The sequence below is a fragment of the Ischnura elegans genome, chromosome 10, assembly GCF_921293095.1.
Source record: "Ischnura elegans chromosome 10, ioIscEleg1.1, whole genome shotgun sequence".
NCBI classification, from domain to species: domain Eukaryota; kingdom Metazoa; phylum Arthropoda; class Insecta; order Odonata; family Coenagrionidae; genus Ischnura; species Ischnura elegans.
This window is the reverse complement of record NC_060255.1, coordinates 68,720,761-68,730,774: the sequence shown is the minus strand read 5'-3', so window position 1 is coordinate 68,730,774 and position 10,014 is coordinate 68,720,761.

The window sequence follows — 10,014 nt, the reverse complement described above, 5'->3', positions numbered from 1 at the left end:
GGTGTTGGTTAAATGCTTCCACTGCTTCACCTTTTTCGAGCAAGGATATTATTTTTTCGATCAATATGAATCCATTATCGTACCGGGCTATTGCACCTGGTCAGCTATCTTAAGATTGATTTGTCGCAGCTTTACTCAATTCTGTAATGAGCTAAGCTTCTCAAAATTGTCGTAGTTCTTCTCTCACTTTTTCTATACCTACCTCATTTAATATTTTCGGGGCCTTCTATGTCTTTACCGTTAACTTATCCATCGAAAATTTACCTTCGTCAGGCCACCATATCCATAAGATTTATTTCGAGAGACTTATATGAAGTAGTGATAAGAAGCTGTGTTTTTGAAAGACTAATTCTCACCCGAAAAAACTTATTTTATTTGATTGGATTATTGTAGTTTTACATATAAAATATATTCATAAGAGCTACTGAAATTTTGAAAATTATAGATACCCTGCAGTACTTAGAGGGAGTGTATTAGTTGGGAAAACAGTAAATTGGGTTATTTTTGTTTATGTATTGTTTGTATGGTAAAATATTTCTAAATGGATCATCGAAGGCTCTCGCCTAGAAATAGAGTTTATTTTTTAATAAAAGAGTCCGTTTCCCTACTTTAAGCACACGATGTAAGTCCATTCTCTGTAGTAGTATATGGAATGCACTCAAATAAAGAAGCCTTTCAGTGCACCTCTTGCAGTGCCCAGCGATTGCATAATAAGAGTCTTTCGTAGCAATATTTATTAATTTTACTTTCTGGTGATTATTTTCTATCGCCATTATATCTATTATCCAGATATAAAAGTGAATTAGACCATATTGCATCCACACGCTTGCCGCGTCGCCGTACTCTCCGCCGCCGCCGGCCAGAGCCGGAGTCGACCGCACGCTCGAAAAAACGATTTAAAATTCGGGGTCGCATATTGGTGCAAGATTTTACTTTAGATCCACAATGTAGAAGCTTCATAAAACGATGTGATATAAGTCACTTGGTGGAAATCGGTGGCAATATCTACTTTTTCTTTACGTTTATGTAAAAAATGGGCTGAAAACAGGCTCCGCCATTTTGTTATATATCTATGGTTATTGATGAAACAAAATCTTTGAAAACCCTTCAGAAGTAAAAAATGAAGTTTTAATTAAGATAGTATCACAGTTTTGTCGATAAAAATATTCATGCAACCACTGCACGAGGATAAAGTTGGAAATATTCATAAAAAATCTAGGGTGGTCGTTTTTCGCTAAATTGGTTCAACTTTGACCTCACATATGTTGTTAACGTGAAAACACAAGAAAGAAATACTCTGGAAAGTTATGCAAAATTTATTTGAAAATATGTATGCAAAGTTTCAACTTCCTAGCTCAAAAAAATCGTTTTTGTGGTTTTGGCCAGCTTTTTTCGATTCTAGCCCACTGTGCGACGGCTCGAGAAAAGGAAAAAAATACCCTTCTTTATTTGTTGTTTAAAATTTTTTCAGATTCTACAGTTTAATAAAATTGAGAATGAGCGCATGGTTTGACTTTTTTCGTATTTCAAAGGAATCGATCGCGACCGTAATTGCATAAATTGATTAGACGACTTTCATTCTGGCAGGTTGCATCAACACAATACTTAAATCGCCATCATTAATGCATCAACTGATGATACGCCTTTCTTACTGACAAATTGCATTTACTCCATCAATCGCGATTATTATTGCATTTAATAATGATATGCCTTTATTTATGGTTAAATGCATCAGCACAATCAATCGTGAACGTCATCGTGTAGCATACCGACGCCTTCGCTAGGACGTATAGACAATGGCGAGAACAGGAGTCGAGTGGCTACCGCCTAAGTCGCAGGAGTGGTGGGGGAAATGTCAATAGGGTAGTTTCCTTTATCAAAGAAAACGAAAGGCATTGATTGCGATTGGTTACCCACCATTAGTGTATTCATAATATACAAATTATTTGGTTTTAGATATACTAGTTTAGACATATGTTGATGGTCAATTTTAGCCTCATTTGAAAAATGACAGATTGGCGCCTATGCGATGCCACTCCACGTGACGTCACAGGGACCCAGATGCAATACGAGTAGTCAGGAGTTTTACATCGTTTGACATTACCAATGCACGTATGAGGCTCAGAGCTCAGGGAAACGTCTCTTAATAATGACCTATAAAAATTGCCAATGGTCGGAAAGTTTTCTTCGTTTGATAGGGTATTAATAATCCTTATTTAAGCCAAGCGCCCCCTGCTAGCTGGGCACTCTGCTACCTGCTAGCAGCCTGCAACGTAGCAGCGCTCACAGCATCGCACCATGGTGGCCTCACTTAGCGGCAGCTGGAACCAGAATGACGTCACACGGGCTTTCCCAGCATTCATACTTAGCCGTCGCGTTTTCGCGCGCTTGAAAATTTTCATATTTCATTTAATTTGAAAAAAATAGGTATCGTCTTTTGAAAATGTAAAAGCGTGAAATACCTACTCCAGGAGTAATAATCTTTCGATTTAGGCAATAAAAAATAATAGGATACCACCCTATTCCATTTTATTTCTTTCATTGAAAGTGCTTCTTTCAAAGAATGTGTGACCAAATTATTTCCATCAAATTCTTCTCACTTTTACTGAGGCGCTCAAACCAACTTGAAGTAATATACACTAATATGTGATGGCTATATAATGGATACACTAATAAATACAAGTAAATACACTAATGTAATGGATATCCTCATTTAAGAAAGCGTGAAATACCTACTCCAGGAGTAATAATATTTCGATTTAGGCAAAAAAAATTAGGAAACCACCCTATTCTCTCTGGTTACCAAAACTAATTTTTTTCGGGTTATAAATTACAAGTTCCATCTATATAAAGTGACAACCAGCTCATCGGGAAGCTGGAACATGACACCCGACCTCACGACCTCTTTTCTCTGGAGATAATGCCCCCGACACTCATTCCTTTGGTCCTTACGTGTGCTTTAATCGAAGGGCACTCCCTTCGAAATTGCTCCAAAATTTCTGGAACCCATGCAGTTATCACGATACCAGACAGTGGTCACTGCTACATAACAGCTGGAAGAATGCTCTCTGGGCCATATGAACATGCGACAATTGCATTTATTAATTATACCTTTTCCTTACTGGCATATTGAATTTACACTATCAATTACAGCCATCATTGCATTTAACAATTATACGCCTTTCTCACTGGCAGATTGGATCAACATCATCAATCGCGACCAAATCACTGCATTCAAAGGCGTACGTGCACAGGATCAAAACTAGGTGTGGGAAAACCATGGGTGATAAAGATGTAACCCTTAAGCATTGTAAAGGTGAATGAACACAACATTTTCAGAAAAATATAACAGCGCTTCATTAGTTTAAAAAAATTATTTCCTGAAAAAAAAATAATTTTAATTACAAGTCGTATACTTGTATCATTTTTCGTGGGATTAAAGTAAATTTGCTGAAAACTTTCGTTTCAATCCAGTCCTGATTTTCCTCAAAGACTTTTGCGACTTTTTGATTTAAAGAGGGGGTCAACTGCCCCCTCCTGTCCCTCGCTGGGTACGCCCATGACTGCATTTCATAATTATACGCCTTTCTTACAGGCAGGTTGCATCAACACTAACAATGGCGATCATTATGGCATTTATTAATTATACTTCTTTCTTACTGACAGATCGCAATAATTATTGTACTTATCCATGATACACCTTTCTTACTGGCAGATTGCATCAACGTAATCGCGATCATTTTTAAATTATACGCTTTTTTACTGGTTGATTGTATTTACTCTTATCAATCGTGATCATTGTCGCATTTATCTTCCCACTGTCCCTATCTGGGATTTTTCTTCCTCATAGGAAAATCTCCTCGGGATGGTGGAAAATTAATTGCGTATGCTTGGTTTCGCTATTTAGTGGGCCCTTTTCGCTCTGTAGCGTTCAGGTGTTTTTCCCCGTCCCATTCCTTCCGCTCCTATCCCTTCCCAGAGGCGTCGACGGGCTCCCATCGCGGCGGCGCCTCTATCCTTTTTCCTTCCTCTCCAGCCCCTCCCCGGGTGACCGGGCGTATAAGCCACGGGCTTGGTTCCTGGCCCCGGTGTGTTGTAACCTCGAAGGGCTCCCCTGAGCCCTCATGCATTGTCGCATTTATCAATTATACGCATTTCTTTATCCCGTAATTTTCAACGTTTACATTGAAAAAGCCATTAATGAAATCAAAGAAAAGGAATTGGGAGTGAATATCCATGGAGAAAAAATTAGCATGCTAAGATTTGCCGATGACATAGCCGTTATAGCAGAAACATAGAAGGTTTTGAAAAATATTCTGGTTAATATGGGTAGGGTAATGAGTAGATATCAACTGAAAATAAGCACGAAGAAAACCAAGATCTTAGTATGCAGCAGAAGAGAAGAAGTCAAGACCAACATTAAAATAGGGAAGCAAAAACTGATAGAGGTGGATGAATTCTGTTATTTGGGAAGCAAGATAACTAGAGACGGGAGAAGTAAGAAAGAAATTATCAGCAGAATAGCCCAGGCGAAGAGAGCATTCCACCAAAAGAGAGACCTGCTTACAGCGGGAAACTTAGATATAGAAGTAAAGATACAATTTATAAGAACCTACATCTGGAGTATGATCCTATACGGAAGTGAGGCATGGACAATGACCGCAGCGGAGAAAGCAAGAATAGAGGCCTTTGAAATGTGGTGCTACAGAAGAATGATGAAGATCAAATGGATCGACCGAGTTAGTAACGAGGAAGTCCTAAGAAGGGTAGGAGAGAAGAGAAGCCTCATGAAAACCTTAATAAGAAGACGGAACAACCTTATAGGCCACATCTTGAGACATGATGGCCTGATGAAGACAATCGTCGAAGGACAGGTGGAAGGCAAGAATGGAAAAGGAAGACCTCGAACAAAATATATGGAACAAGTAAAGAGAGATGTGGAAGAGAAGAAATACGTGGGAGTGAAAAGATTAGCTGATAGGAGAACTGAGTGGAGAGCTGCGTCAAACCAATCCTAGGATTGTTGACCAGTGATGATGATGACGCATTTCTTACCGGTAAAGGGTCTAGCAGGTTAAGATGGTGAAAACTGCCCCCCGATATTTTGAAAAATAACAAATATGCACTTAAATTGCATCCTAAACTATGTGTTTACCCGAAGTTTCAGGCCTCAACAATGGAAAATAACCCCAGAAAAAATTGAAACACGATTTTTAGTTTTTTAACCATATCTCCAGTTTTTATTTTTGTAAAATCATTTTCTTGATTTTAAATTGTATATACTATTATGGTCTAAAGTCCTGATTTTTTTCAAAATTTTTGAACCGAAAACCAAACTTTTTCATAAGTTTGAAATTTCCAAAACTAAATTAAAAATTTTAGAAAACAATAGACACGCCGAAAAAAATATATGTTGTTACCCCTATCTTAAAGTATAATCTTAATTTTTTTCAAATTTTTAAAATTGGTGTAACAGGGTCAAAAACACGGAATAACTGCTTTCTGCCATTTGCATCTATTCCAGAAGGATATTTGATTTGATTGTTGAGAGCAACGATTGTTGATCAGTTTCTAATATTATTGATAAAGAATAAGCATTAACATAAACAATGCCTATCACACTTAGATTAATCAATTTAAAATCAAGAAAACGATTTACAAAAATAAAAACTGGAGATATGGTTAAAAAACTAAAAATCGTGTTTCAATTTTTTCTGGGATTATTTTCCATTGTTGAGGCCTGAAACTTTGGGTAAACAGATAATTTTGGATGCACTTTAAGTGTATATTTTTTATTTTTCAAAATATCGGGGGGCACTTTTCACCATCTTAACCTGCTAGACCCTTTCATTTTCAGTATCGATCGCGATCATTATTCCATCCGTTATTGAAAAGCCTTCTTGCTGGTTGATTGCATTGGCAAATTCGCACTCTTCTTGAATTCATTACTTCTTTCTCACAACTGCGTTATAATTCAATAGATGCGGTATGATGCGATACAGGTGATTGACAACCGGAACCTTATAGTTGAGTAATCAGCACGAAAGTCTTTGTTCGCCTGGAGCACCTCATGGGCCCTCGACACCGTTTAGGTGGGCGTCCGAATGATTAAGACCATCCCCACGCTCGGATGAAACGAGGTGATTTTATGTCTCCCATAACTCTGACCCCCCATCTTTGCCCACGGAATAGTCATCAACAGGTTGATGGCCTTACCCTCTTGTGTCCGAGTGGAGGGAAAAGATACATGGGGTGGTGCGTGCTTAGTTCAGAGGGGAATGGATAGCGCTAGCCCAGAGTGGAAGACAGGGTGAGAGGAAGCCGTGTTGTTTTCGTTACGATTTTGATTATTGATATAAGACGGCTGACAATGAATTCGTTTCAATAGACAACGCCCACGTTTAGTTTTTTTTTGGGATTACGCTTTTACGTTACGCTATGGGGTTACGCTTTTAGCATCGAACCTTGGCGTCAAATAGATGTTTAATTTGAATTATTGCTGATTTTAACTTAGTTTTCCACCCCATCGAAGTACTACCAATTATGGGCAACTACATTGCTCTTATTTCCACTGTACGTTACGCCACTAATGTTAGTTACGACTTACCGTAAGAGTTAAGAGTATGTAAGGAGAGAGGGTTCCATCACCATTCACGAAACTAGACCAATTTCTGTCCCCTCAACTCCGGCGGCGGGGTAAAGTCCTCGCCTACTAATCCAGGGATCGCAGGTTCGAATACCGGCTGGGACGGTTTTCTCCCATTCGGGACTTGGATGTAGGGGCGTGTCCAATGTCCATCAACTTAATTGTAAGAGAGGACTGTTTAGTCTTATATGCGGTTTATAAATAAAGACGAAATTATTATTATTTGCTCCTCATAGAGAACTTCTCTGCCCCATGTTCACACGGATAAGAGACCTTCAAGTGTCTTCTAGCTAACATTCTAAGGTCTTTAAATGAAATATGCGTGCTTTCGGTGACTATACGTCACTGTTTCTAAATGATAAATATTTTTCTTGACCGAAGATAAACATTTTTAGCATGAATCCTTGGAGTAGAATACATTGGAACTTGGTTACAACGTCATCAAAGGGACCAGCAGATTTTTAACGTTATATCCGAGTGACGTTATAAAAAAAGCAGCCTTAAATCTGAGTGACACCACAACTTGACATTGTACAAACAAAACACAACTAACGACGTATAAAACAACTGTCAACATACGCGATGCTCACACGGAGGTAGGTAGTGATGTGACTGATGATCTACCGTAACTAACGAAACAAACAATGCAATACAGTGTGCCTGTGTCAGTGACCTTGTAGAATGTAGGGGTGGGAAGAGATAAGACCCAGATATGCGGGACAGCCCCCGCTCCCTCCAGACACCAATTAAACAAAAGAGTTGCATCCCATCACCTGCTCAACGTCCAGCTTGTGACCTGTTTTTGGTTTGGATGTTTCTACACATGGTTTGTATGAACTTTGACACATAATACAATCATACTACCACTTTTGCAACCTAAGAACCGCAAAAGTTTTGACGCTATGGAGCAAAAACCCGAGCGTCGCAATATTTGTTGACGATATAAACGGGTTTTCGTACAACATAAAATGTTCAATTTTGGCTGGTCTGTATAAAATGTGACGTGAAACCTGAGTTGACGTTACAGCCGATGTTGTTATAACCAAGTTCCACTGTATATATTTTCATAGAATAAATAGCAATTGAAAAATTATACGAATATATATGTTTCTGCTCCTAGCAGAACATTTATTCGGAAAACTCAGAAACGGGGTCCACCAATGGTCCCTTACCACTGTCGGTGTTCTCGATTTTAAGAAAGATCCAAGACGTGGGCCATACATTGAGAAAAGGACCCATCACCATTCAAAATACAAGACAAATTTCCCTCTACTCAACAGCCGATAGAGAACCTGCCTTCACCCCCTGTCCCATGTTGAAGCCGAGAAAGATTATCTCTCCAACTCAAAAAGGATTCGAATCGTGAATTGTTTTGACCCTTATCGGAATGTTAATAAACATACTAGCTTGGTAATTTTTATTTTTTGATTACTGTACACCATTTTGTAGTGTAAAATTCAGGTTTCAATCAAGTAATTAACGATTTTAACAAATATAAGCGTAACATATGATGATATTGATTACTGTATCTACACGATAAACATTTTTCCTGAGTAAATAGATACATTTTTAGTATCAAATATTGGAGTAGAATACATATTATCATGGAATAAATAGCGTTTTAAAAAGAGATTTTTCTGCCCCTAGCAAAGCACTGGGAATGATTTCCTTGTTTCCTGCGCCACTTATTTACCGATAAGGCCAAAAGTATTAATTGATAGATAGCTCCCTTCATCCCCTTCCCTATGTTAAAGCTAAGATGGACTTCCCACACGAACCAGACAAGATATTTAAAACGGGAATCACAATATCTATGACTAAATATTGCTTATTGTTTCTGCAAGATAACAATTATTTCTTACTGCCAAGAAAACTTTTAAGCATCACCTCGTAGTGTAAGCGTCATGCATATTTTTGGAGTAGTTGTCAGTTAAAAAAGAGACATTTTCAAATACCAGCTAAGCGCCACCTTTGGTGGAGGCTTTATTTACCTCTTCCCTGTACCCTATTCCCCTGACGATGGCTTCGATTTACCGTGAGAGCCAAGAAATGGGCTATGCATAGAGAGTGGGGCCCATCACCATTCATAAAACGAGAAGCATCCCCCTCTCCACATCCTCAACTACTGATAAAGAACCTCCATGTTTCATGTCCACGCCAAAATGAACTTTCCAATCCACTCAATTACGAGGTAATTTGACGTTTCCTAGAGTCATATTGAAATATTTTGATGAATCGTAAAAATAAGAGAATAAATTAAAAAATATAATTATAAGTTTATTGCTATTACATGCAACAAATTACATTTGAATATCAAATATATTATAATTTTAGGTAGCCTTGAAAGAGTCTGTTTAAGGCTACCATAAAACAATAATACATAATGACTTTATGGTAGGGGGTTGACAGAAATGGAAGTAAAATTATCATTTACTAAAAAAATCATAAACAAGATTTTGACGGCACGGTAGGTAGGCATCAGTCACTCTTTTTAGCCGAGAGAAATACACACAAAAAGACAAATATTTGTGAGACGGATGGTTATTCGCAATTTTTTCTTTTTTGGGGTTAAGTAGTCAAATTAAGAAAGGACCAGCCCCTCGTCACTGCCATGTTCACACCGAAAAGAACCTCCCCCACAGTAATGGATGGCCGATCGCGTCATCGCCCGCCAACGCGTAAAAAAATGAGCACAAAAGTGGGAGTTGGATCGGATGGGCCATCAACGCGAGAGAGGTAGAAGGAGAAACAGCGCCCCCTGTGGTTTGTGCGTGTCTCGTCCGAGTGACGAGGAGGGGGAGAGCATTTTCGTTTTACGGCGGCCTCCGCGAAGATGATCGGATCTAGGGGATGTGTCGGAACAAGCGAAATTTCCTTGTCCCTCGTCTCGTTCAGTTCCTTCGAATCATTTTTCACGCACACAGACAAGGGGGCTGCAAAGAGGAGACCCAGATTTCATCCTGTATATGGCTTTTTTCTGTTGCCACTTCGGTCGCATTTTAATCGGTTTTCAAAAATGTCCGCGGCGCGGTGATGAGTGCAGTAGCTCATTTTTTCCCCCGCATTTTTCCGCATTATGTTTGAAATTCCCAGGAATGGCATTTTTAAGTTATGAATTTATTTACTTTTTATTTATGCTATCACATCATCATGAATAAAAATTACGGTCAATACCCCTAATTATACCTTATTTTCACGTAAAATTCGCATTTAATCGGTATTCTAAAATGCCCGCGACGCATCGATGAGTGGATCTACCATTTTCCAATATTTTGCAGTATAATGTTTGCGAGGAATAGCTTTGAAAAGTGAGAAATAAATTAGATAAATCACATCATCATGAATGAAAATTTCGGTAGACACTGCTA